The following is a 27983-nucleotide window of genomic DNA, read 5'->3' as shown; positions in this document are numbered from 1 at the left end:
AAACAGTAATTCCGATTCCAAAGGACAGTTTATCTCTCATCACAAACAGTTTCCCCCTGTTTCCTTCAGAACACAAAGAACTTAATGAGCATGGAACTTGTTTAATTCTGCTCAGGACACGGGACAAGGGTTCAAGGCTGTGATTATTCTCTCTAAATTAGAAAGAGGAAGAAAGGGAGAGAATGTATTCATTTTTGCTGACCTAGCTGAGCAACACATCTTGCTAGCTTTTTGGTTCTGATGGGGCATTATGAGGTCAGCATTTAGTGATGCAAGGCCAGAACAACAGCGGTCCTTGGTCTGTGGTTTCTAAACCCCTAAGGGCTGACCTACAGGTCCTCTACAAACTTCAAAATGACTGCTCAGAATTGTGAGTTTTCCCATAATTAGGAGGGGGAATTTGAGGCTCTGAGTTTTCTGTATGATGTTGGTAAGAGGAAGATAAATTTTTACATATTAGGTTTTATTTCCTTAGTAGATGAAATCATTCAAAGCATTATCATACACTATGATATGTATCCACTATCATGCAAGTGGAGCCAATACTTGGGAATGAGGAACCATTGATGGAAGTGGTGGGAGAGAATCACAGACTGGGTAGCAGCAGAGTCTTGCACACGGTAGATAATCAATACATGTTAATTAAATAGATGGGGTATTGCTCTTGGATCCACATCTATCTCTAAGTACCTAAGTGCTCAGCCATCTCATCCAAGGCACTCATTTTACGGACGGGGAAATAGAGGCCCAGAGAAGAGAAGGACTGTAACTAGACTCTCCATCGATCACCCACTGTACTATACCCAGGTTTTCTAGGACCATTAAGAACTGTAGCAACATTCCTGTGTAATGAGGAAACAATTGACTCTGGCCATATTTAGAAAAGGATTGTTGGAAAGTGGCTTGTCCTTGAGGGATCAAAGGAGGACATGGGGCAATAGTGAGGTGCCCCGAATGAATTTGGAAAGAATAGAAGCTCCCAGAAAGTTGAACTTTAAATAAACACACAATGCATTAGAGTAGAGTAGGGGTTGGCAAGCATTTTCTGTGAAGGGGCCAGATAGTAAATATTTTAGACTTTGCAAGCCATATGGTCTCTGTTGCCGCTACTCAGCTCTGCCATTGCAGTACAAAAGCAGCCTTCGACAATGCACAAATGAATAGGCATGGCTGTGTTCCAGTGATCATTTATTTATGAACATTGAAATTTGAATTTCATATAATTTTCGTATGTCATGAAATATTGCTCTCTTAACTTTTTAATCATTTTTAAAAAGCAAAAACCATTCTTACATCATGAACCGTACAAAACAAACTAACAAAGCTGTAATTTGCTGACCTCTGGAATAGAGGGGCGTTCACCAGAAAGAAATAAAATGTCTCTCGGTCCACAAGACCTTATAGTGATCTAATTGAAGATATCACCGCCATTGAAAAATGAATGTGCCAGTCTGAAGGGAATCTGGTTAACCAGTGAAACCATGGAAGAAAAGACAAAAGAGACTCATGAGGCATTTCAGGACAGTGCCCATTCCTAAGTGACTCAGGAAAGGATGACCTTGGCCAGTAGAGATCACATACTAGGACTCAATTTCTTAAAGTTCATTTTGTAATGGGAAAGGATATTTCAAGCCGTGTTAGTTGAAGGTCCTTTTTAATTAAAAAAAAAAAAAAAAAAAAAAGTACATGTGTGTGGGGTGCCTGGGTGGCGCAGTCAGTTAAGCATTCAACTCTTGAATTTGGCTCAAGTCATGACCTCAGGGTTGTGAGATAGAGCCCTGCATCAGGCTTCCTGCTCAGCAGGGAGTCTGCTCCAGACCATCTCTCTCCCTCTCCCTCTGCCCCCCACCACATGCAAGTGCTCTCTCTCTCAAACAAATAAATCTTTTAAAAAATGTATATGTATGTGTATACATATGCATATACCTGCATATGTGTATGTATGTGCATATACAACTGTGTGTATATGTATGTGTGAGTATCATTATATGGTTGACTCCTAACCACTTGCTAGCTCTATGACCTTGGTTCAATTTCTTCACTTTTCTGAGCTTCTCTTCAGCTATAAAATGGAGGAGATAATGGTATCCATATTAATGGGTTATTTTGAGAAGCAAATGAGATAATGTATGTGAAACATCTGGCATATAGGAAGTGTGTACTATAAAAAGTACTACATAACTCTCATTATTTTTAATATTTATATTATATAAAAGTACACATGCCTATATATACATATATTATATAAATATCATATTTTATGTCTATCCACATAAACCAAGGAACTATATCACGCCAAAGATTATTCTGTATATGCTGTATATCTTGAAACTTGGATTTTCCACTTAATATGTCATGGCCAGCCAGGTGACCGCATAGAGTAGGGGTGATGAAGAGCTTGACATCTGCCTTTTGACTGCTTGGGCTTGAGTCTTGGTTCCATTATTATAAGAATGTGGAACTTATTCCATTACTTACTTGAGTTACTTGAGTTTTCTAAGTCGTAGTGTCTTTTCTCATTCAGTGATTTTAAGAATCTCCCATGCACAGAGGTGCTAGGATGATTAAATGAGAAAATATATGCTAAATTCACCTGAATCCAAGTAACTAGTTATTAGTACAGAGCTCTGCTTATAGTAAATAACCAAATATAATTTAAAAAACCCCGAAAGTCTGGTATATAAGAAAATATTATCATGCTTTGGAATATTTATTCAGCTTTCTCATAAAATTCTTAGCATGGCAGCAAGGGAGAACACATGGGGAAAATCTGTTTGAGGAGAAGAACTATTAAAATTTCTTCCTGCAGCAAGGACAAGGGAACATCTACAAAAAGGGACTGTCGCTTAATAGTCAGGATAAAGCTTTGCATTTTTGGTGCAGCATCGTAAATATAGAAGTTTTCAGAAGTAGCACCTTTTCAATGACATCCCTAAGCATAAGCCTGAATCATCTCCAGATTACTGTGATAATTAGGTATCTTTTTAAAAGTCAACTCGGGGGGATCCCTGAGTGGCACAGTGGTTTAGCGCCTGCCTTTAGCCCAGGGTGCGATCCTGGAGACCCAGGATCGAGTCCCACATCAGGCTCCTGGTGCATGGAGCCTGCTTCTCCCTCTGCCTGTGTCTCTCCCTCTCCCTCTCTCTCTCTCTCTCTGTGTGACTATCATAAATAAATTTAAAAAAAAAAATAAAAGTCAACTCGGGACCTATTTTAGCCACAGAGTATTCACTTTTCAGAAGATCTCTCTGATACGTAGAGCTTTCTTCAAGACAAAATCTTTAACTTTCTCTCGATGTATGAAATCACCCTTGAAGTACAAGATTTGGTGGGTTGACTTATTGAAACTTTCATTTTTACTGGAATTTAATTTGTGATTTGAGCCATATGAGTTAATTTTAGAAAATGTGAGTGTCTAGAGGTGCGACGAAAAGGAAATGTATCAATGGCACTGAGTTAGTCAAAAAATAAGAATTTCAACCACTGATCATTTTTTATGTGTGTGTCTGCAACATCAGGGAGTTACTGTGACCGGATTTTTGTTGAAATAACTGAATCTGCTAATGCTAGAGACACTGAATCATGACAGGCAGCTCCCTTCAAGTAGGTGTTCAATTAATGTGAGTAACAACTCGTTATACCAGTAGCTGAGAGTTTGCATTGTACCAGCAACCTGCCATTTAAATCTGCATGAGCCAAGGGGGTAGCAAAGCCATCAGTTTACAAATAAGGACTTTGAAACTCAAGAGCTTCATTCAGAGATCACACAGACTGGAATGCATTGGATGCATTCTGCTCTTTGCTTCATAAGTCATCTTTTTTCCATTCTTGTTTTCAGAAAAGATTTCCCTCCCTCTATACCCCACCTTTTTCTCCTTTCACTTTTCCTTTTCTCTCCTTCTTCCTCCTTCCCTGTCTTTTTTCCTCCTTCCCTTGGCAAATCAACCATGCTATTATGGACAAAACTCAAGGACTTGGTCTTTTAATATTTGCTTATATGCCTGTGTGCATGCTTCCGTATGGAGGTTATGTGTCCTTTCCAGTGAAAATACCAACCCTGTAACAAAGCTGATGAGTATTAATCTCTATAAAAAGTATTTTGAATTACTTACTCATTTTCTTCAAAGAGAAATGATGAGAGAGAATTACATGTAAACTTCGCTGAGTGCTGCATTTCTTAGGTCAAAGACAGTTTTCGAATTGTAATGCTCATTAGAACCTGCCATATATTATAAATGATAAATTCATGCATCTGCCTCCTAAACAAGGATTGGATTTCTTAATGTCAAAACCAAGCTTCAGTCCCTTTTGCTGATCCTAATATTAAGTTGAAATGAAAGAGATTTTTAAAATATGATGGCTTTGTCAATAATTCACTGGATTCCAGCTCCAAAGAATACACTCTTTTTCAGTTTCTCTGTGGGCACACAGCCTTCTGTGCCTTGCTAAGATCAAAGAGAACATTGATATAATGAGAAGAAAATGGCTCTTCCATGAGAAGGAAGTAGGAACATTTGGAGTAGGGATTGTTGAAGAGGAAGAGGCTCATCCATATGAAATAGGGCAACATTTCATACATATTGAGGCAGTAGAAAGCATTGTCCAAAAGTTGGGAAGCTAAGATTTTATCAACTGTGTTGCCGTCTGGTTATGAGACTTGATCAATGCCCAGTGTGATGGTGTGAGAAGTACACCCTACCAACACTTTGATTTCAGACTTCCAGTCTCCAGAACTGTGAGAGGATAAATGTTTGTTGTTTTCAGCCACTCAGTTGTGGTACTTTGCTATGGCAGCCCTAGGAAACTAATATAGCCCTGATGAGTATGTTCGTGCCTGTAAGCATTGTTTTACTTAACCATGATTTATAACCCTGAAATGAAACCTCCTTCATAACACTTATCCAAAGAAATATTTTAATAGAAACTTAATTTTACTTTTTTTCTTCAAAAATCATGCCATGAATCATTTTCCAGATTAGGGAGGTATGTTGCTGTAAAATCAAGCAGTGGGAGGATACTGTGTGTTTCAAAGATTGGTAACCATGATTCATTGTCGTAAAAATTCAAAACTTGACTGTTGGTCCTAGGAGCAGTACATAATCTGATAATATATTAATCTGATAACATCTATTAGCAGTATATTTTAAAATTCTATCTTTTCACTTATTCATAGTTAAAAAATAATTTATTGAGCTTTTCTTAGGTTCTTGGCACCTAACGAATTAGAGAAGAGATCCTACTTTGGAAGAACTAGCCTTCTTTTAGGGAAGTTAAGATATTCAGCTAAGAACTATTTTATTTGGGGCCCCTGAATGGCTCAAGGGTTGGGCATCTGCCTTCAGCTCAGGGCTGATCCCTGGATCAGGTCTGGGGGTCCTGGGATTGAGTCCCGCATTGGGCTCCTTGCAGGGCCTTCTTCTCCCTGTCTGTGTCTCTGACTCTTTCTCTGTGTCTCTCAGGAATAAATAGATAAAATCTTTAAAAAAATAAAAATAAATAAAAACTATTTTATTTGATAAGAAAAAAGGGAGAGGAAGCACACATAAATGATACAGAAACTCAAATGAAAGATCACTGTTAGCAGTGATGAGCATGGAAAACATGACGGGAAAGTAAGCTGGTCCTTAAAGAAGTTGGACACAAGAGGAAACCATCTCTGTGGAAGGTTAGACATAAACCAAGAGACAGAATTGGTGATCAAAGATATATTTGAAGGACAGCAAGTAGAGCTACTCATAAAATGTTCGCAGCCACTCTCTTCCATTAAAATATCCATTGAAATTGAATAAGAGCAGCGAGTCGGTTGGATAATATGTTATCAGGGTCAAGGCCTCCAAAGTTATACAATAGTTGGTAGAATGGATTTAAGTAGAAAATTTACTATCATGATTCATGATATCATGCTTGGGGGAAGAGTGGGGATGGTATGTGTGTGATGGGGACTCCTGGCAAGCCTGGACTGAAGAGAACCAAGGAGCACACACTGTTGGGTCCTTGCTGGTGGCCAGTACATCCAGCACCATGCATCAGTATATCCCTGGAATGGCTTCTAAAGAAGATCATCAATATCTTAAGACTTATACAGCTGGAATAGTTGTTCATTCCTTGAGATCCTTCATTAATAAAATGTTCATATTTCTTTTCAAGATTATTCAAAATAGTCCAGCAGAATAAACCATCATGTGGTGGAAGAGCTCTGGATTTGGAGTTTGATCTAAGCAATGCTTATTTGTTTGTTTGTTTGTTTGTTCGTATGTTTACTTCATATCCCATTTTCAGAACAGACTCCAAGCACTTTCTAATTGAAAGCTCAGATATAGTAATGCTGAAAATCATGCAGACTCAGATATTGTGAAGAAATGAGACACTGCTCTGCCTCTCTCTCTGTCTTTCATGAATAAATAAGTAAAATCTTTAAAAAAAAAAAAGAATTAAGAGTGAGGAAGGTGGGACTTCAGTGAACATTTCTTGATATATTTTTCAGGGTTGTTTGATTTTTTTTACAATGCCTATATTTTGTTTTCTTTTTTATACAGAAACAATAAAACTATGTTTGAACATTAAAAAAAAAAGAAATGAGACACTGCTGTTGGCTAAGATGAAGAAACACAAATGTGTATTTTTTAAAATTACAATTCTGGACTTTCCTAGTCTTCCATTTCCTAGAACAATGGGCACACTTTCTTAAACTCATCATAAAAACAGTCATCTTATAGGTATAGGCATGACGTAATTCATTCATTTTTTACTATTTTGCGTACCACTTAAAGATTTTGCCACCAGAAGAAAAAAAAAAAAAAGACTTACCAAAACAGCTGAACAGATTTAAAAGAGATGTTCCTTGTTGCTTTGCAGGACTGCAAGAAAGACGGTTAACACAGATTGTAGCCAATACTGTTTCTAAATGAAAAATCATCATTAAGCATCTACCGTTGTTTTCAAACTTAAAATCTGCAGCAAAATTTCAAGACATGCAAATAGCTCGGTGAAAATCAAATATCTTCTTTCACTGAGTTCAACTGCTATTAGCCAGCAGTTTGGGTTTCCTTTCTCCTCTAGGGAAACTTCCAACTCCCAGTGCTCCTCAGCGTGTGAAAACCAGAGGACCAAAGGACCAATGTTCTTTTTCGTCAACTATTTGTGGTTTGGCACTGGGAGTCCTTGCAGTCGTGCCTCAGAGTCCTCCATGGTCTGGCTTCCTCATGCTCACATTCAGCTCTGGTGAGTTCGCTTGTCCCACTTCCCCCCGTGTGCACAGGCGGGGCTGTGCATGTGTATTGGCCGGGGCAGGGGCCAGATGGAAGGTTCTACAGTCCTCCTCTTTGCCTTCTTACATGGCTAATAAAAGAAGCAGAATGTATGCTAGGCCAAGGCCATAATAGTTTTCAATCAAGGAAAAGTGATCCTTACCAATTCAGCTACTCAAATATATTTTATAAGAGAAATGAATGGCTTCTTTACTAAGTCCTATAGCTGAATAAATGACCGGCAGACCAAACTCTCGTAAAAGCATAACCTTTCTTTTTTCTTTTGAAACCAAGGGTATTCAATCCATGCACGCCTGAGCACCAGCACTGTGCCCAGTAAGACGAGGACTACCAGGCATTAGGAGTGTGGATCACGACACTCTTTCCTCTCCTAGCCTGTGTCTGGTCCCTGACTCTTTTCAGCATGAAGCTCCAGAAATTGAATTAACAACTTATCAATATTATGCCAATTGAAAACAGTTTTCTATCCTCTTATCAAAATTTAAAGCTGGTTGTCTAGTATTTCAATGTGCTTATTCTAGTGAATTTTTTTTTTTATTTTACTCTGTACATGATACATAAGGCCCTTTGTCAGCTGGCGTCCAAGGATTTTGTTTATTTTCCTCTGTTTTTGCTCACACCTCTCATTTTGAAGCTTCCCTTTCAGGACTTTTCAAATTGTTTACAGAAAACCAGATTTGCTGGTACCTGATTTAAACTCCATAGTGCTAAATTTTGCTCCATTCTTTTAATAAATGATTATTGAGCAACTATTACGCAGCAGCTGATTCTCTGTATAGAAAGAAGACAGAGTTCCTGCCTCCAAATACTTTATATTTTAAACTGAGAAAAGAAATTTTAGGGAGCCCATTTCTTCTGTTTTCAGGAGGGCCGTTTGGGCTTCAAAATGCTTTTACAAACTTTTTTGGAAAAAGCGACAGTCTGAGATACGAACTCTGTGTGTAGCATTCTTCTGAAACAGCCTAGCTAGTTGGCAGTGTCTGTGATCAACACCAACTGCTCTGAAGCTTTGAAGAAAGGCATGAGCATGTGTATGCTGTGTACAATACAGGAATGCCACTGAAATCCAACTTAATCCATTAACTCATAAAACAGATTCAATGTTTGTTTAGTGCTTGGCAATACATTTTCTCCAATTTCAAAATTCATTGGAAATCCCACCCACATTTGAACATATTTTTTCCTTCTAGAATTCTTCAAAGGAATCTCTGCAGAAAAGGAACACCAAACAGCTCATGTCATAAGTTGAAATTCCTATTGACATCTGACAACTCTGTAAGCTGGAAAGAACATAGTTGTTATGTCACAAAGGCCTTCCAGTCTCTTTCATGTAAGCCTTGGCAAGTTAGGTGACATCTCTGAGCCTTGTTTCTTCATCTCTTGAGTGGGGATAATGATATCTACCTGCCAAGACCATTATAAGGATTAAAGGGATAATTCATATTAAAATCTTGGCACATACTAGGCACTTCATAAAAAATTAGCTATTGTTACCATTCTTATTATTATCAGTAGTCATTCTGTTAAGGGATCTAAGTTAAGCTTGTGCTTATAGTTATTTATTCATTCAATGAGTGTTTACTACACAGCATCTGCTGTACATAGGGTCCAGTGTTGGGTGCCCTAGGGTGTGGGTGGGAGTAAGAGAAGCACATGAATTTTGCTTTCCATGGTCTTATTTTCTAGTTGGGAAAAGATACGTACATAAATAATTAGAAGAGAAAGTGCCAAAGAGAAGCAGACTAAATAGTGTAGGCTTAGATGCAGAGAAGAGTCCAGTTTTATTAGGAATGGAAGTGGAAGATGATATACGGGAAGGATTCCTAGAGAAAATACACTCTGCCTTCCTTCCCTGCTGGCTAAGAGAGTCTTTACAGGTCAACGAGCTCAAAACAAAACTAGCCCCCACCCCTTCTTCTTAAATCTCTGACGTGCTTTGCCATGTTGCTGTTAGTGGCCTTACTTAGTGGTCCCTCATTTTGGCTTAGCAGATCTGAAAGGGACGTTAAAGATCAACTCCTTCATCGCCCTGAAGGACCCTAAAAAAAAAGTCTATTTTAAAAAGCAACCGTTGGCTTTCCTTGCAAGCAAAAAGCAACCAAATACCCTTTCTGTTCTGCCCATAGAAATCTTTAGTTTCACGTTGTAATCCCCAAGACCAATGAAGTTCCAGATTTTCCGCATAATTACTTGATCTTTGTTCAGTTTCATAACAATTATTTTGCTCTCTTTGCATCATCATTTATTTTTTAAAGAGTACACTGAGGTTGTTCTATGATAACTGGCTAAATTTGAGATTATTGGAGATGCAGCTTTACAGAATTAAAGATTTGTCCTTCCATGTTATAGGCAATGAATACAGTATAACTAAAATTATTCCCCCATTTTTGCTCAGAAACTCCCTGACAAATGTAAAATCTAGCTGTAAGAATTACTTTCTTGATGGATATTTAAACAGCATTTAAGGGGCACCTGGGTAGCTTGGTTGGTTAAAGCCTCTGACTCTTGATTTTGACTCAGGTCATGGTCTCAAGGCCCTGGGATCCAGCCCTTTGTTGGGCTCTCTGCTCAGTAGGGAGTCTGCTTGTCCCCCTCTTCCTCTGCCGTTCCCCCACTCATGCACACACATGCTCTCTCTCTGTCAAATAAATACTAAATCTTTTTTTAAAAAGGCATTTAGTAGGGGTTCCTGGGTGGCTCAGTTGGTTAAGCATGCAACTCTTGATTGGTTTTGATTTTGGGGTTGTGAGTTCAAGTTCCACATTGGGCTCCATGCTGGGCATGGAGCCTACTTAACAAAAAAAGGCATTTAATAACTTATCCATTGTTCCTTGTTAAAAGTCTAGGAGGGAAAAAAAAAGTCTAGGAGGAACAGAATTAAGGTGCTATTTCCTTCATATAAACATACGTATACATACATATTCACACACACATATGGACATACATTCACACACAATGCCATTTCCTTTAAAGTCAGACACAAGACAAACATGTCTGTTATCGGCACTATTATTTCACACTGTTTTGGAAAAATAAGCCATGCAAGTAGTTAGAAAATAAAGTAAGAGAAAAACTCAGAAAAAAGTAAAATTTCTTATTTCATAAAAAAACCCAAGAAGTCAGCCTAGAAACTTATATGTAAAAAGAGAAACCAGTAATGTAGCTGGTTAAAAAATGAACTTACAAAACTCATATAACAAGAAGGGGCAGATAGGAAATACAATGGTGAACATTCTGGTATAAAATATAGCTTAAGACATAAAATATTTAAGAATAAGCTGAAAAATTAAGGATTCAGAGCTTACATGGTCCATCAAATATCATGAAAAGGGGAGAATAAATTAAAAGTTACACTTGGTTCTTATGGGGATCCTCTAGTAATGGCATTATTCACTGAACAAGCCTGTATGTTTAACAGAATCTTGGTAAAAACAATTTTTTATTAAATTATCTTAAAATTCATCTAAAATAAACATTAGCATAGTAAAAATTTTCTGAAAGGAACTAGCATTGAAGGGGACACTGAGCTGCCAGATGTTCAAATACAGTAAATACAAGATGGCCAATAAACATTTGAATAGATGTCATGCTACACTAATAATCAAACAAATGCAAATTAAAATAAAAATGGGAGTTTCATCTTTGGTTTTTTGACAAATGTTAAAAATTATAAAAATACCTAGTTTTTGTAACTATAGGGATCAAGCATTCGTATACTGCTAAGGTAAATGAGTATAATTTTCTTGAGAGAAGTTTGAAAATGCATTTCAAATTTTTAAATGTGTATGCTCTGAGTGTCATGTACCTGAGCTTGCAGGTATGAATGATGTGTGATCCATCAGTTGTTTTGTCTGGGAATTTTTCCCATGTACATGATTTGAGGAGCGATTCAAGACATGTGAACAAGGATTTTCACTGCAAATTTTTTATAAGCAAAAAGAATATAGATAACTCTAAAGAAGAAAAAGACTAAGATTTCGTTTATGAAGAATTGACTTGATCATATACAATCATCTACTTAACGTAAGAGCAAGAGTCTTTAATGGTTAAGGGGAAAAAAGCAGAAAACAAATATGTATCATTAAAAAGAGCACACACATATCTATACACATATACATATCTATATGTGTCATACCACACATGTATACACAAAAACAATGTAGATAGACAGTGAGCGAGTGAGAGAACGAGCGAGCATTTGGCAGGCTATACGCCAAAATGTTAATAATTTTAAACTCCAAGTTGAATGATTATTAATAACATTCATTTCTTTTTTTAGTCCTTCTTTTACTGTCTGGATATTAAAAAACTAGCAGATAAGCTAATTTTGGTGTCTTTGACTCTTGCAGTAGTACCCTGGCCCCTTTCCTGTGGGCCCTCAGAAGGTATCTGTTACCTCAGGACAACAGCCATCTTCCTCTGGCTCTTAGCGGTAGATTTCCATTAAACTCTGGCCTTTCCTGCTGACTGGGAAGCTGCAAGGGGTTGCTTTCCCACTGCAAGGACTGGAATCTTCTTTGAGAATTGTTACCTGGAGTTCCTAAAACTGCCCTTGCCAGTGGGGATGCATTCCCTGGAGTCTGCTGGGTGGTCACCTGCCAGATTCCTTTCCTCTTTGAGCACCCAGCAAGACTACACTTCCCAGGCTCCCTTACGGTGAGATTTGATCATATGACCCCTCTCAAACTAGTGGGTGTGAAAAGTGAGGGGTGTCACTTTCAGGCCTGATTCATTGAACTTCTCATGGGGGATCCTCTCTGCACTTCCCTTCCTAGATGTTAACTAACGCCTGAGATGATGTTGGAAACTATGTGTTGAAGGTGAAAGAGCCTAGATCTTCAAATGACTTGGGACCAGAATCATTCCGCCAGTATGGGCTGCCAACCGTGGGCTATTTCTGAGTCAGCACGTACTCACGCCATGTGCACACACCCCAAAAACATAAAACCAAAAGCAAGCAAATAAGAAACACTTCTAAGCTTGAGCCATTACACTTTTTTTGAGTCTATTTTGTTATTTCAGATAATCGACCCTATCTCCCCTCCACCAACCATATGGTTCTCCATGGGGGGCTAGGCTGGTGTACTCTCTCCCCCTCTACTTTACATTTTGTACTAGCTGACACCTCTGTTTCAGAGCCCCTCAGGAGAAGAGCTCCTTCAGCTCTCTCTCTCTGTAGGGCTTTGACAGGAGTTCGTGGGGTCCAGCAGGAAACACTCTGAGATACCTTCACTGTAGCATTTCCCTTGCTCTTGTGCTTTCCCTTTAGATATGTATACCCTGAACCTACAATCTTTTAGTCAATATATTCATGACATCTGACTTGTAGAGAAAACTCTGAACACACCTTTGTCCTGACTTATTGACTGGACTGGGATAGCTTGAAGCTGAACTAAGATCCTTGTCATACCTGCAAGAAACTGTTCCATTTCATAGGATGTCTGTAAGCTGCCAGATCTGAAATAGGTGAATCCAGGGCCGCATGCACCATGGCATTGATAAGAAATTGGGGTGTAGCCTCAGAGGGACCTAGGTTTGAGTCTTCATCCTGCTTATGAGCTATGTTGGCCTCTCTGATTCTCAATATCCTCAACAGCGAAATGGAAAAGAAAGTAATTTCTACGTGATCAGAGCCTTCTAGACTGTAGCTGGGGTGATCCTTGTAAATCACTTGGTACTTACATGATGAAAACTAAGAGATAAATTTGAAGATGGAGAATAATGACAATGATAGAAAAAATTATGTAAAGGATTCATTGGGTTGAACTTCTACAGGATTGCGGGAGAGGGATCGAAAGCGAGAAACTTGACCCTGACCAAATTAAATAGCAACCAATGGCATTTTAATATTCCATGTGACTCACAGTTATTAAACACAGCTTTAAACTTAGCATGGTGTTAGTATCAACTTGTACTGCCATAGCAGATGCTCATTTTCTCTCCTCCTCCAAATTTCCATTGTTCTCCTTTGCTGTATTTTATGTGAATATAGATATTTTCAGCGGGTTATTATGCTCCATTGAGATATTAGCACCTTCTAGAATACTTTATGATTTCATCTCCTGAGTATGTATTCCCATGGAAACAGCATATAGTATAACACAACTGAGAAGGGGCCCCCATACGCCTTTCCTGTGTATATCTTCAAGAACGACATTAACTAGGGGAATGAGGCTGGGAGTATGGGGTTTATTGTGGATTTTCACAGTGATTCCTTTTGCATCTCCTAAAGAGTTCTGTTTTTAATAAACTTTACTAGAAATGTAACATTACCAAAAAGTATAATCAAGTACATTGTATATGTATGAATCATAATAAATGAGGATTAGATAATGTTTTTGCTTACATAAATAGGCTGTTTCACAGTTGATATTTATTTTTTAGTGGAAAAATTTGTTTGGGTGAAGCAAAGGACTCTGGGTGAAAGGCCTGAAGAAGAGGGTTGACTTATATTCAAGTAAAATTTATGAATACGTATGAGTTGACCACAACGTTCCTTCTATTGGCTTAGAGTTAACTCTACCCCACACTGTACTCAGGCATGGGCTGAGTTGGTGAGCTGTGTGGGCTCTAAGGATAGCAGTGAATCTGCTGAATCCTGAACCAGTGAATCCTGAATCTCATGAAGGACTATCTTCGTGAGAGTTCTTAAATTTAGGGCCTTGTGCACTTAATGTTGCTTAGTCTTGGTTTTCTCATTTGTAAAGCACAGCTGCTAAAAAGTGGTGAGCCTAGCACGTCTGACACATAAAGACAGATAATGTTGAACACCCCCCTCCTCTGAGCAACAAAATGATCTTCAGTAATAATCATGAAATGCATGAATAATAATAGTGGCAAGAAAAAAAATACAGTGATATATATATATATGATGCTCAGTCGGTTAAGAATCTTCCTTTGGCTCAGGTCATGATCTCCGGGGATCCTGCGATCTAGCCCTGTGTTGGACTCTGCTCAGTGGAGAGTCTGCTTCTCTCTCTCCTTCTGCCCCTCCCCCTACTCATTCTTGATCTCTCTCTCTCTCTTGCTCTCTGTCTCTCAAATGAATAAATAAAATCTTTTAAAAAATTTTGAAAAGGGAAAAAAACCCTACATTTACATTTACATTTACATTTACATTTACATAATAACAATACAGTTTGTTTTTGTTCCTTGTACACATATGTCAATAATTTTGTGAAATTTGGTTTCCTTTGTCTATTTATGTTCGATAGACAGTATAGCCATACTTATCAATCTATGTTCTTTGATAGTTGATCAAAGCGTCTTTGTTTTTATTAATTTTAATTTATTTTTTAATAATAAATTTATTTTTTATTGGTGTTCAATTTGCCAACATACAGAATAAAACACAGTGCTCGTCCCGTCAAGTGCCTCCCTCAGTGCCCGCCACCCAGTCACCCCACCCCCTGCCCTCCTCCCCTTCCACCACCCCTAGTTCGTTTCCCAGAGTTAGGAGTCTTCCATGTTCTGTCTCCCTTTCTGATATTTCCTACCCATTTCTTCTCCCTTCCCCTCTATTCCCTTTCACTATTATTTATATTCCCCAAATGAATGAGACCATGTAATGTTTGTCCTTCTCCGATTGACTTATTTCACTCAGCATAATACCCTCCAGTTCCATCCACGTCGAAGCAAATGGTGGGTATTTGTCATTTCTAATGGCTGAGGAATATTCCATTGTATACATAAACCACATTTTCTTTATCCGTTCATCTTTCGATGGACACCAAGGCTCCTTCCACAGTTTGGCTATTGTGGACATTGCTGCTAGAAACATCAGGGTGCAGGTATCCCGGGGTTTCATTGCATCTGTATGTTTGGGGTAAATCCCCAACAGTGCAATTGCTGGGTCGTAGGGCAGATCTATTTTTAACTCTTTGAGGAACCTCCACACAGTTTTCCAGAGTGGCTGCACCAGTTCACATTCCCACCAACAGTGCAGGAGGGTTCCCTTTTCTCCGCATCCTCTCCAAAGATAAACTCAAAATGGATGAAAGATCTAAATGTGAGGCAAGATTCCATCAAAATCCTAGAGGAGAACACAGGCAACACCCTTTTTGAACTCGGCCACAGTAACTTCTTGCAAGATACATCCACGAAGGCAAAAGAAACAAAAGCAAAAATGAACTATTGGGACTTCATCAAGGTAAGAAGCTTTTGCACAGCAAAGGATACAGTCAACAAAACTAAAAGACAACCTAGAGAATGGGAGAAGATATTTGCAAATGACGTATCAGATAAAGGGCTAGTTTCCAAGATCTATAAAGAACTTATTAAACTCAACACCAAAGAAACAAACAATCCAATCATGAAATGGGCAAAAGACATGAAGAGAAATCTCACAGAGGAAGACATAGACATGGCCAACATGCACATGAGAAAATGCTCTGCATCACTTGCCATCAGGGAAATACAAATCAAAACCACAATGAGATGCCACCTCACACCAGTGAGAATGGGGAAACTTAACAAGGCAGGAAACCACAAATGTTGGAGAGGATGCAGAGAAAAGGCAACCCTATTAATTTTAATTAAAAAAATTATCTTTCGTAAGAACCAATAGCTATACAAATAGTTAAGGAAAAAATTTTTTTTTAGGAAATATTATACATAGAATAAGTTTGGCAGATGCATTAAAAACTCTATTTTACAACACATTCCAGAAAATTGTTACACAGATTATGTGTCTTTGGAATCAATACTACCAATTTCAAAATCTCTATGAGACTAAAGAAAAAAAAATTCCCACTAAAATAACTTCACCAGAAAGTTTATCAAACACATCTTATGTTTTATAAAATCTGTAAAAATCAGAGATAATGGCTCCATGATAACTAATATTGACATTATCCAATCAGTTGCTGTAGCACAAGTTTCCAGTTTCTTGAGAAAATGAGACAAACATCCTTTGTCCTTTAGATTTCTCCTAGCAATGTAAAACTAACATCTTTTATTGCTGCTTCTGCATTTTTCTTTGAAATTTGACTTTTTCTTATGCAAAATATTTATTTCCTTACATCTTGCTATATAGTTAATGACCTTTTCCATAAATGCTTTGTCCTAAACATCAAGGACTAATTTTAAAGGATGATTTTCTAAGGTACATTGATGGGGCTGATTCTGGCTGTTTGAAAGTAGTATTTTTGGTGCCGAATTAGCACCAAAAAATTCACTTCAGAAAATTTCACACTCAGAACAAGATTGCATTTATGAGCTAAAATTTGCACTTACTAGCCAATAACATAACATCTTGTACTTTGACTCTGTTTTAAGTTTTATTATTTTTCTTTAAAGGATTCTCTTTTATTCATTTATGATAGTCACAGAGAGAGAGGGAGAGAGAGGGGAGAGAGAGAGGCAGAGACAGAAGCAGGCTCCATGCACCGGGAGCCCGACGTGGGATTCGATCCCGGGTCTCCAGGATCGCGCCCTGGGCCAAAGGCAGGCGCCAAACCGCTGCGCCACCCAGGGATCCCTGTTTTAAGTTTTAAATGCAAAATAGTTCTCCAGCTGGTCACCCAGAATGTCAGGTTTGCGATAACTTCAGTTTTATTCCCTCATCTATTTTAATCACTATGTTGTTGATATTGATTCAGAATCACCCATTTAAGTACAAGGATAGGTAATACCACAAGTGCTAAGGATGTGAATTGGAATGGTTCTAAATTGTCACAAACATAATCCTCACATGAACACCCATAGCTAGGTCTCTGCCTGTTGGGTGCTGCCAGGATAGCTGAGAGTTCTTGGAATTAACTTCTGTATAGAATATATTTATTAAAGGATACATAACAAAAAACCGTTAATTTAAAGCTTACATATATATTATTAAAACTCAATAGTCAACCACAACAATTGTTTAGAATTTAGACTAACAAAAGAATTTTCTCAAGAAAGGGTATTTTATCACAGACATTGTTTAGAATTTCTGACTCGTGGTGATAATAAAGAGCAGACCAACTTTTCAGTCCGTTTGTGGCATTGTTTTAAAATTCCTTACAGACAATGGACCCCTTACTGCCTGCACCCAGTGTAGACAGCTCACATCATCTTATCCTCAGTACCATACTGGTTTGGGAAATCCACTGGTTTGGCTTGTGTTAGGTTCTCAACAAATACTAAATTTTCAAGTTTAGTCATGCCCATCCCAAACTTTACTCTGCAATTTATTTGTCTATAAGGGCATATGTATTCATGCTTCACACATTTAGTGAGTATCCACATAATGGCAGACCCTGACCTGGTCCTTGGGAATATAAAACTGAAAGACCTAACAGTCTCTGCTTTTGAGGAATGTGCTAGTCCATTGATGAACAAATTAGTTTTCAAAGTTTTAGCCATCTTTGGAAATTTTCTTTATATATCTTTAAAATAAGAGCAGCTGCAAGTAACAATATTAATAGCTTAACCTATAAGGCCATTTGCTGTTGGATTAGCTTACTATCCAGAGATGTGAGGATCCAGATGTGGTTGCCAGCTTAACAATGCCATCAAGGACTCTAATTCCTTTGCTCTTTTGTCTCTACCATCCTCAGTTTGTATGCAATGTCTCCTCTTGTGGTCATGAGATGTGTGCTGCAGCTCGTAGCATCATGAAGTCCCTATGACTTCTCTTTATATCCCATTGGCTGGAACTGGGTTGTCTGCTCAACTCTGAGTAAATCACTGATGAAAGGACATGGCATTGTTGTGATTGGTTCATGCCAATCATGACTGATTATCTGGACCTGTGCACATGACCATGTGAGTCAAATCAGAGTTTTATTAACAAGGAAGAAGTAGGGTCTGACAGTTGAATTAGGTAGTCAACAGTATCTATATATCTGAGTCAGGTGAGCTGTATGCGGACCTTGTGAGGGCACAGTTTTTTTTTTTTTAAGATTTTATTTATTCACTCATGGGAGACACAGAGAGAGAGAGGCAGAGACATAGGCAGAGAGAGAAGCAGGCTCCCTACTGGGAGCTTGATGCGGGACTCGATCCCAGGACCCCTGGACCATTACCTGAGCCAGAGGCAGACGCTCAACCACTGAGCCACCCAGGTGTGTGAGGGCACAATTTATCAAATCGTTGCCTCAGTTACTTTGTAAATATAATAATTACACCTGACCCTACTTAACCTTCACAAATGCTTAAACCAGAGGCTCAAACTCTGGGTAAGAGCAGTTTTAAATTCTATCTGTTCTTTATGACCTGAGAGAAGACCCCCTCAGCCCTTAGTCTCCTTTAATTGGTGGCTTTTAGGATTAGATGAACTTCTAAGTTCCTTCTTGTTCAGATACTGTATAAAATAGTTCACTGGTGCCTGGAATGTATCAATGATAGCAGCCTCTGCTTTCTTATGACCTTGTCATCATTCAGACAGGATTCTCTTGTGGCCCTGCTGCATGCCTCATTCAAGAGAAGCATCCAAGCCATTTGTCCCAGCCATTTAATGACTAATGGTGAACCTCCCTGCTCTATAGGCATGCCAGTTAGAGAAGCAATATTACTTGCCTCTGGATTATTTCAGTCTAGCTACTGTCAAAATAGCATAAACATGTGACAAATCTTCCCAACTATGTGAAGAATCAGGGCACTGGATGCAATTCAGACAGCATAAGTCACTGCAGAAGTTCAAGTACTTCGCCTAAGGCACTCCAGCCATATAGATGCAATCTAGTCACATAAAACCCTTTGAGAAACGGACAAGACAAAGATCCCCCATGGATCTTTGCCTATTTTCTCAAGAATAAAGTTTGCTACAAATCATTTAAAGGACACATCAAGATACACCCCTTTAGATGTTTAGGGATACTTCAAGGTACTTGAGAGATGAGTTTCCCTCAGGAGACACAAATGATTCTTAGCATTGATTTATTCTCCCAAAACAATATAGTAGAAAAAAATAGAACCAAACATTCCTGGTTTAAATGCCCTCTTTAATATTTATTAACTGTATAATCATAGGCAAGGTATTAAATCCTTTCCAGTCCTCTCTTCTGCCATCTTTGAGATAGGTATTTTGAAGATAGTAGAGTAGATCTCCCAGACTGAAGGCTTGTACCAGTTCAGGTACCTATAAGTCAATATGGCAGTTGTTATATAAATGATCATAAGATGAGTCACATATCAAAGAAGAAAGGAACCAGAGAGGGCCAAGCTTCTTTAGCCAGGTTTAGAAACTCTTTAGGAGATAATAGCAAAGTCAATGACAACTTGAGGATGACTCCTGGGGACAGCATCAGGGCTCTCAAGAGCATAGATCATCTCCTGACTTTCATATTTTGAAGCGTTCTTTACTCATCACAAAATCTATCCTGAGGTCAGCCACGGGTCTCACTATAATGTAATTGCATGGCAGCAACTTGAAGAGTCAACTTGCTTATCTTCACCATCCTATTTGCCACTTTTTCCTGGTGAAAGCAGGAAGACCAGGGGATTCAGAATGATAGGGGATGGTTTCTAGCTACTGCTCTAAAATAATTAAATTAGGGATCCCTGGGTGGCGCAGCGGTTTGGCGCCTGCCTTTGGCCCAGGGCGCGATCCTGGAGACCCGGGATCGAATCCCACATCAGGCTCCCGGTGCATGGAGCCTGCTTCTCCCTCTGCCTATGTCTCTGCCTCTCTCTCTCTCTGTGACTATCATAAATAAATAAAAAATTAAAAAAAAAAAAAAATAATTAAATTGAATTCTGCTTCGCTACTTTCATCCTGCTTCAACATTCAGCCAATAGAGTGAAAAAGGAAGTCTCCCAAGTGGCAGTTTCTTCTCTACACATTCATGCCTTCATGCTGACTTCATCCTTCACCATTCATCATCTATCTACTCAACTGTCTTCTCTGATTCCCCAGAATGTTCTAAAGAATCTTGCTTCAAATGGCATTCAAACCAATATGGACAGAATTGAGGGTCCTCCTCAAATTTGGACGTTCCCAAATCACTTTTCATATGGCACATCTGAAAAAATATTTGCTTCCTTATTGACCTGGTGAATTCTGTTCTCCCTACATCAAGTCTTGTTATACCTTCCTCATTAGTTTCTATCCCGTCTTCCCTACTTTTATACGTACCTTTATCACAGCCCATCCTAATGATCTGCTCACTTTTCTTCTTCACTTCAACAGACTTTGAGCTCTTTGATGCCAAGAACGGAGTCTGAACACCTGTGCAGCACAATGCCTGGCACAAAACATGGCAGAGGGAGAAGATGCTGGGCTCAGTGACTGAAGAATGAATGTGTAGTCTGTAAGTCTGATCCCACTTATTGACTGGTGGTTAGCCAATCTTCTTGACAGATGAAGAATTCTGCACTTTCCACAGGCTTCAGTTTTGGAACACTGGGGAGGTTTGTGAGGAAGCACTTTCTCCATTAGATAGAAATCCCCATCTGGACCACATTCCATTGTCTCAAATGCCGATAAATAATTCAGGAGCTGATAAGTTGACTGTTTGGACATGAGCTCAAAGTGAGGAATCTAAAAGCACACAGAAGATGAGATAAGCTGTCACATCTCTCTCACACATACATGGACACACACACATGACCGTATCCATCTAAACTCAAACCACACTGAAGCACCAAAAGATGTCTCTCCAGATGGGACAGGAGGCAAAGGAAGACCAAGCAAATTTCATGGGTTTGAGGACAGTAAAATCCATTCTCATCTTGTGGTTCTAGAGAATCCAAGTAATTCAGCTTTGAATCAGTACAAGAGGTTAGACTTAAGATTAATTAATAAGTTAACTAAGTCCCCAAATAATATTTGCTGAACACCCATTCTGCCTTTACTTCTGAAAATTTTAAGAATTAAAAAGAGTTAAAGAGACAGCTAATTACAGTGTGTGCCACTACTGCAGTGTTGAGAAGTGCATGGTATGACATGCAGGGCCTAACACAGCCTGGGGAGTCATGGAAGGAAGGGTTACAATATGGGAAGAATTTTGAGGAATGAATAAATGATGGTCAGATGAAGCGGTGGAATAGGGTGGAAGGTGTTCCATGGAGGAAGAGAGCCTAGCCTGGACAAAGTCCTGGGGGGAAAGTCTAGAAAATGGGGAGAATGGTAAATCATTCCATATGGCAGAGATAGAAGGGCAGAAGGAATAAATGGTAGATGAGCAGACCAACCATGGCAGAAGATAGGGAGGGAATGGTAGGTGAGAGCGAAGCCATAAAATGCATCAGAAGTCATGGTGAGAAACTTTCAGTCCTTCCAGGAGGCACGAAGAAGCCATGGGGAGATTCTTTGGATAAATCATTTATCTGGATGGTAGAGACAGAGACATGTTCATTAATTAATGTTGGTATTTTTTCCAGTGCAGCTCAGAGAAGGAAAGAGGCAGATGGGCCTTTAGCATTCTAAGGCCAGGATTATAATTTCTTAAGGAATATAATCAAAACCATGTTAATAGGAGGACCATCCAAGGCTCATGTCAAATAGACGAGGTGGTTTACAGAAGGAATTCAATTCTCACAGCTACATATTATATTTAACATCAAGGAATTCAGAGAAAAAGAGCCACAGGCCAAAATGAAAACATCCCTCACACCCAACCACCATCTTCTATCCATCTGGCTATCCATCAAGAACTGAATGGTCAAAGAATTGCAGGGTTTGAAAGACATAAAAAGGAACAATAGGAATTAGGACCAATTCTTCACATTCTAAGAAAAGGGAGCAGAAATAAGCAGCTGATAGAGAAGGTCATGAAGGGAAGGATGGAAATCAGAAAGAAAGCGAGAAGTAGAGAATCTCTGTGGAGCATCCCACCAAGGCCCACTTGGCAGGGACTTGTTCCTTTGTGGTATTTGAGGTGAATTTAAATAACTCAAAAGCACAGCCTCTGGCTATCAGTTGGGACTCTTTAATAAATAACTGGTCAAACTTCTCTCAGGATGCACTGTGTTCCATGTTAAGATGTGACCAACATTATTTATAATGGCGAAGGGAATTCCGTAGTTTCTGAGAGTCACAAGCCCATACCCCATATGGAGTACAAAACAAGTAATGACTATTAATAGGCAGAAACTACCAAATAGAGAGCTAGAAGGCTCATTCTACTAATTTTCCATCTTTTTATCATATCTAAAGATATTTCTTGTGGGGTAAAAAGGAAGAGATTAGAGGTGGGACTCTGCCATAGGGATTCATTACCATTAATTGGGAACATTTTATGTGCCAGGGACAGAGCTAAGTGCTTTATATAAATGATCTCATTTAATTCCTACAATAATCCTGTGTTATCAATACTGTCTATCTTTATTCTCATTTTAGGGATGAGGATAAAGAGACTTATAGTTGTAAAGAGTAAACATGATCCCTTCAATATCCTGAAGATCCTTATATTACAAAATCCATGAAACTTCTGGGTAGAATACTGATGAAGGAACAGAGGGAAGGGAAGGAGGATCAGAGATATTCTTTCAAATTGGTGAATTAGAGTTTTGAAGCTGCAGACCTTGTCCACTGATGTGTAGGAAAATCAATTTAGTAGGTTGTGGCCAAGCATCTTTAAAATGGAGTAGAATGAAATGGAATAGAATAGAAAAGAAAATATCAGAGTGGACTGTAGATGGTAAGGAAAAGTATCATTGCATGAATTGTTAAGTTCTTGTGTGTACTGGTTTGCAACATAAATGCACAGCTTTACGTGAGTCCCTCCCAGAATTTGAAATCCACTGTTCAAGCGCATAGCTGAACTTAGACTAGAAAACTAGGGAGATCTTTAGAAACCAAAACAGAGCAGGATCCCCCACTCTATCGAGAGGCATAACATGAAGAATTGGCTGAAAGTTTATGATATTTGAAAGTGAAAGTTTAAATCATTGGTAATTCTCAGCATGGGAAGAGAAGAGAAGACAGAAAGCTCACATAAACTAGACTTTCTGTGGGACGTAAATGGTTGTTAGTGGGTGTTGGAACATTTCTTTTAATCCTAATATTCTTTGAAGAGTTACTTTTATGATTAAAATGCTCCCCGAATACACATACGTTTAGGGCATTGGGATAAAATAACTGGTGAGTTATAGAGGAAGCTTTCATTTCAAAGACCGTTTTACAATAGTGTATCATCGGAATGATTCTTGCAAACTGGTGAATAAAAAGATTCAAGCATAATTTTTCCCTCCTGAGACAACTCCCAAAGAGCAGCGTTTTCTCATCTCTAGTTCCACAGAAGGTACAGCTCTCATTTCTGTGATTCCATCGAAAATCTCGAAAGGACACACTGAGGGAATAGGCTTACTAGTTGGCAGGCAGGCTTAGCATCTCAGAGAGGAAATCGATTACCATTTCAGGACTTCCATGCAGTCGCTGTCCAAACCACAGTGAGCAAGATAAACCATAAGTTAAACTGACCTCCTGCTGATATGCCTGGGACACCATCAGAATCTATTTCCAAATATCATGGAGGGGACCATGTGGAATCCTCTGACTTCTGGAGCATCAGATTGAATGGGGAGCCTGTTTTTTATTATGGCTGGGGGAAAAAAATAATGTTTAACTATTCCATGACTTTAATGGAACACAGATTTGGTTTGTCTTGGAAATGACTGTTCGGCATTATAATTACAATTTGCTTGCAGCATCAGTGAAGGCACACGGTAGAGCTGGCTTCCAAACCACGGAGGCAAAGAAGAGAGAGGACGAGCTCTAAGATACATGTGTGCGTACACACGTACACACATACACATACACATCGTCCGTTGGTTCATTTGCAATTCATGACACTTTGGAACAGGGAAGTTTTTTTTTTTCAAAAGGCAACATCCGTTCCCTGACAAACTCATAAATCATTTGATTTTTCTGCTACAAAGCAAAAATCATCTTTAAAACCAGTGCGATCTTTGAGTCTCTGCTCATTTGGCAAATGCATCTCATGCTGAAATAAACCTGCTGTCAACGTTTGACAAGAAGTCTGCGTTCCCTGAATGTATGTATTTGCAGTGTTCATTCAGAGGCATGCCATTTTGGATGGTGCCCTCACTGAGCCAGAGGGCTGCACTCAGCATCCAGGTTCATCCCTTGGAGCCCTGCCAGTGTGGCCCTTTCACCACTTCTAAGGGCTTTAGAGTTTCACCCAAGGTTTAAGTGTGATAGTAGAATATGGGAAGAATCTCAATGGGACAGAAGAAATGAAGTAAATTACAGCTAATCAGATTGTACAAAGCACCATGTGTTAATTCTAAGATTTTGACTGTTTTCTCTTAGAAACTATAATCCTAGACTGAGTGCATGCTGGAGGAAGGACAGGGTCATTGGCTGTAAATTATTCAGTGCCCAGTGTTTCATCAGTCAGACCTTTGTATCTACTGTTCTCTCTCCCTGAAGTGTGCGTTCTCCTAGTCTTTGCATGGCCAGGTCCTTCTCATCCTTTAAAACTCAGCTTTTTGAATTCTATAATCATTCATTGAGTTCAGTGTTATTAGCGCCTCTTAAAAGATAAAGAAGCTGGGGCTCAAAGAATCCAGGTAGTTTGTCACTGGCTAGTAACTCGTAGAGATAGGATTCCAACCCCAAGGTTCTAGATTCAGAGTTTGTATCCTTGAAGATCACATTGTGTTGCTTAGTTCTCTGCTCTAAAAATGATCTCAGACTAGTCTTAAAAGAAAAAAAAAATTCATTATTGCTAACTCATTCCAGAATGGAGGTGCTCGTGTGATCTTGAAGGAGCCTGGGAGTTCACTGAAGTGTTCCAAAAAAAAAAAAAAAAAAGCAATCGAGTTGGAAGAGTTGAAAAAATTTTGGAAGAGGAAAATATATTCTGTGTAAAGGAATGTCAGGCAAAATGGCACAGCATTGTGAAATAGCAGGAATCACAGTGGAAGCTACTCTAAGGAGATTAGTATTGCTTGAATATTATTATGAAGAGAGTGGTGGAAGCCAAGGCCGGAGAACCCAGTAGGAATACATAGAGGGTCTAAGATGCCAAGTTATATCGCCTCCAACCTTGGAAGGAGTATAGAGATACGGTAGGCAGCGGATTGCCATGGTCAGACATGCCGCTATAGTTGTCATGTGGGGAATGGATTGGAGCAGCACAAGCCAAGGGGATGGAAGACCTTTTAGGACCACATGCAATAGGGCAGATAAAAGATGCTATGAGCCTGAAGCAGAACAGTGATGGTAGGCAGGGAGAGGATGGGTCTGATTGATGAAGATTGAGATGATCAGGAAACTCTGGATTTGGGAGATGGGGAGGCTGAAAGGGGAGCTTAGGTATCCTCCCAGGTCTCTGGCTCATGGTTCCTGGGCAGATGATGGTGCTATTCTTGGAGAGAGGGAACCAGGTTTAGTGAAGAGAAGGATAAGCTGCATTGGTTTAGTACATGATGGGACATGGTGGCACATGCGTCCAACTTGTCCTTGCACAGGACGTGTTGGAGATGTGACAAAACTGGGCTGATGATCGGGAATATGCAAGCACAGGAGAGGTTGCAAAAACCAGCACTTCAAGGTAAGCGTGTGAGAAGAGAATAGAATCCTTAGACCCATATGGCACCGTGATGGTGCCAGGGCTGCGAGAGCTAGAGTAAGTCCCAAGAGAAACTTGAACTCTGAATGAGCCAGGGCCCAGCAGACACAGTCATCTAGCCACCTGCAGCTCCCCTGTCTTCTGGAAAGTGAGGTTAACTTCCCTCTGGGGATAAAAATCAGGAGTCCGAAAGACCTGAGAAAAAGACTGTGAACCCATCATCTGTTGGGGAGTGCTAAGGCTCGGTGGTCCAACCATGGAGGACATTCAAGTATTCTGAAAAGTGTAACTTGTTCCTGCAGAGGTAGACATTTTTCATGTTTTTCTTAGCAAAACCTAGAGATCTGGATTTTAATTTAAACAACATGAACGTGGTGAATGCAATAACTATTGTTTATTATTATTATTGGTATTAATAAATCCGGCTGTTTCTGTGGCAGTAACTGTCACAAAGTCTGGGCCCTTAATTGTGCCAGTATGCCCAGTGTTAAATAGAAAATAGAATAGGGAGGGAAAAAAAACATTTTTATTTTCACCACTAACCATTCAAAGGTTTATTTTCTAATTATACTTCATTTGTGGCTAGCCATTCCAATTCATACTGAGATTTAACAAACTTTTACTGCGCGCCTGCTATTGCCCAGAGCTAATGCCTGGCACGTTGGTGTTTCTTTTAAATGTTTCCCTGAAACGTCACCACAGGGCCAGAGGGAAGTCAGAATGATTTTGTCCATTTTACAGATAAGGATACTGAGGCTCTCAGGGATGAAGTGACTTAAATTTACTCCGCCAGTTAAAGGAGGCCAAGGATAAGCATGTCCATACACACACACACACACACACACACACACACACACACACACACGTGTTAAATTCTAAGTCCAGGGGTGGTTTTTTTCCCCCTTTTAATACAACTGCTGGTTCTAATTCTAAAATGTGGTTCACATCTTGCTGATTTTTCTAACTGAATAAATCTTTTCTTTCCTTAACTCCTCAGCATCCCAATCCCATTGAACAAATGCATTAAAAAACAGGGGGATAAGTGAAGTTGTGACCTTTATAAAATAACCATCCCTAGATCGTCTGTGCAAATTCTTTGGGTCTGCATATTTGGTAGTTTTGATTTGGTCTAGGGGAAATAAATCAATGGGTAGCGTACAAAATGCAATGCCAATGATTATCCTCATCGACTTCCTTGACGCTAGCGGGCTGTGGTGATTTACATAAACTTATAGGGCTGTTTAGTGGAGGATTAACTATATGACTTTCTACATCCTTAAATATGTCCACATTATCTTTGAGGTTTAAAACAAGGTGACTGGGGGATCCCTGGGTGGCGCAGCAGTTTGGCGCCTGCCTTTGGCCCAGGGCACGATCCTGGAGACCCGGGATCTAATCCCACATCGGGCTCCCGGTGCATGGAGCCTGCTTCTCCCTCTGCCTGTGTCTCTGCCTCTCTCTCTCTCTCTGTAACTATCATAAATAAATAAAAATTAAAAAAAAATTAAAAAAAAAAAAACAAAAAAAAAAAGGTGACTGGGCCCAAGTGCCTCCAGTGAGAGAGTCTTGTGTGGCAGTAGAAATGAATCCTGGCTAACGGCAGTCCTATGTGGCTTCAGCACCTGAGTAAACTCACACTAAGCAAAATATATATAATGGCCATCACTGATGTTCACCTCTTTTGTTTTCTTTCATTTCATTTTCATAGGAAACTGAGTAGATCCTGAATCTGTGTATGGGAGGCAAACCCTTGTATTTTTCAGCCGGATTTGCCAGGATATAAGAGAAGACAATAGGGAAAAAGAAAACACAAAAGTGTAAGTGTTGCATATATCCAGTAGAGTAACCAATCATATGAACTAAAATTTTTGATGGACACACTGCCTTCTAGAAAATCAAACAATGATTGTCTAGGAAGAGTAAAAAAGCCAGCATGTTTTTTCAGTTCTTTCATTAATTTGGGATATGTTTGAGTACCTACTCCAAGCAAGGCCCTTTGCCAGACCCTAGGGACATGAAAAGAAACAGGATCTGAGCACATCTGAGTAGCTCAGTGGTTGAGCATCTGCCTTTGGCTCAGGGTGTGATCCCAGAAATCCTGGAGGGATAGAGTCCCGCATCAGGCTCCCTGCAGGGAGGCTGCTTCTCCCTCTGCCTATGTCTCTGCCTCTCTCAGTGCCTCTCATGAATAAATTAATATTTTTTTTAAAAGAAGCAGGATCTGTATAGTTTCTTCTCTTACTCTCAAAGATAT

At 39.3% G+C, this 27983-nt stretch overlaps 2 long non-coding RNA genes across 2 annotated transcripts in view; one reads left to right on the top strand and one right to left on the bottom strand.

Annotated features, from left to right (window-relative positions):
- The first annotated feature begins 236 nt into the window (after positions 1–236).
- LOC140641832 (uncharacterized) lies at positions 237–27943 on the top strand. The gene is made up of 3 exons (XR_012038436.1): positions 237–370; positions 20380–20500; positions 27438–27943. It is a non-coding gene; the product is annotated as an uncharacterized lncRNA (long non-coding RNA).
- LOC140641834 (uncharacterized) overlaps positions 19192–27983 on the bottom strand; it is a 40797-nt gene continuing 32005 nt past the window's right edge. Inside the window, exons 2-3 of the long non-coding RNA XR_012038446.1 lie at positions 20326–20730; positions 19192–19329 (exon numbers count right to left, since the gene is read on the bottom strand). This is a non-coding gene — a long non-coding RNA (uncharacterized lncRNA). The remainder of the gene's footprint in view (positions 19330–20325; positions 20731–27983) is intronic.

This window comes from Canis lupus, chromosome 10 (assembly GCF_048164855.1).
Source record: "Canis lupus baileyi chromosome 10, mCanLup2.hap1, whole genome shotgun sequence".
Lineage (NCBI taxonomy): Eukaryota > Metazoa > Chordata > Mammalia > Carnivora > Canidae > Canis > Canis lupus.
Note: the sequence above shows the minus strand (reverse complement) of the source record. Positions and strands in the feature narration are given on the sequence as shown.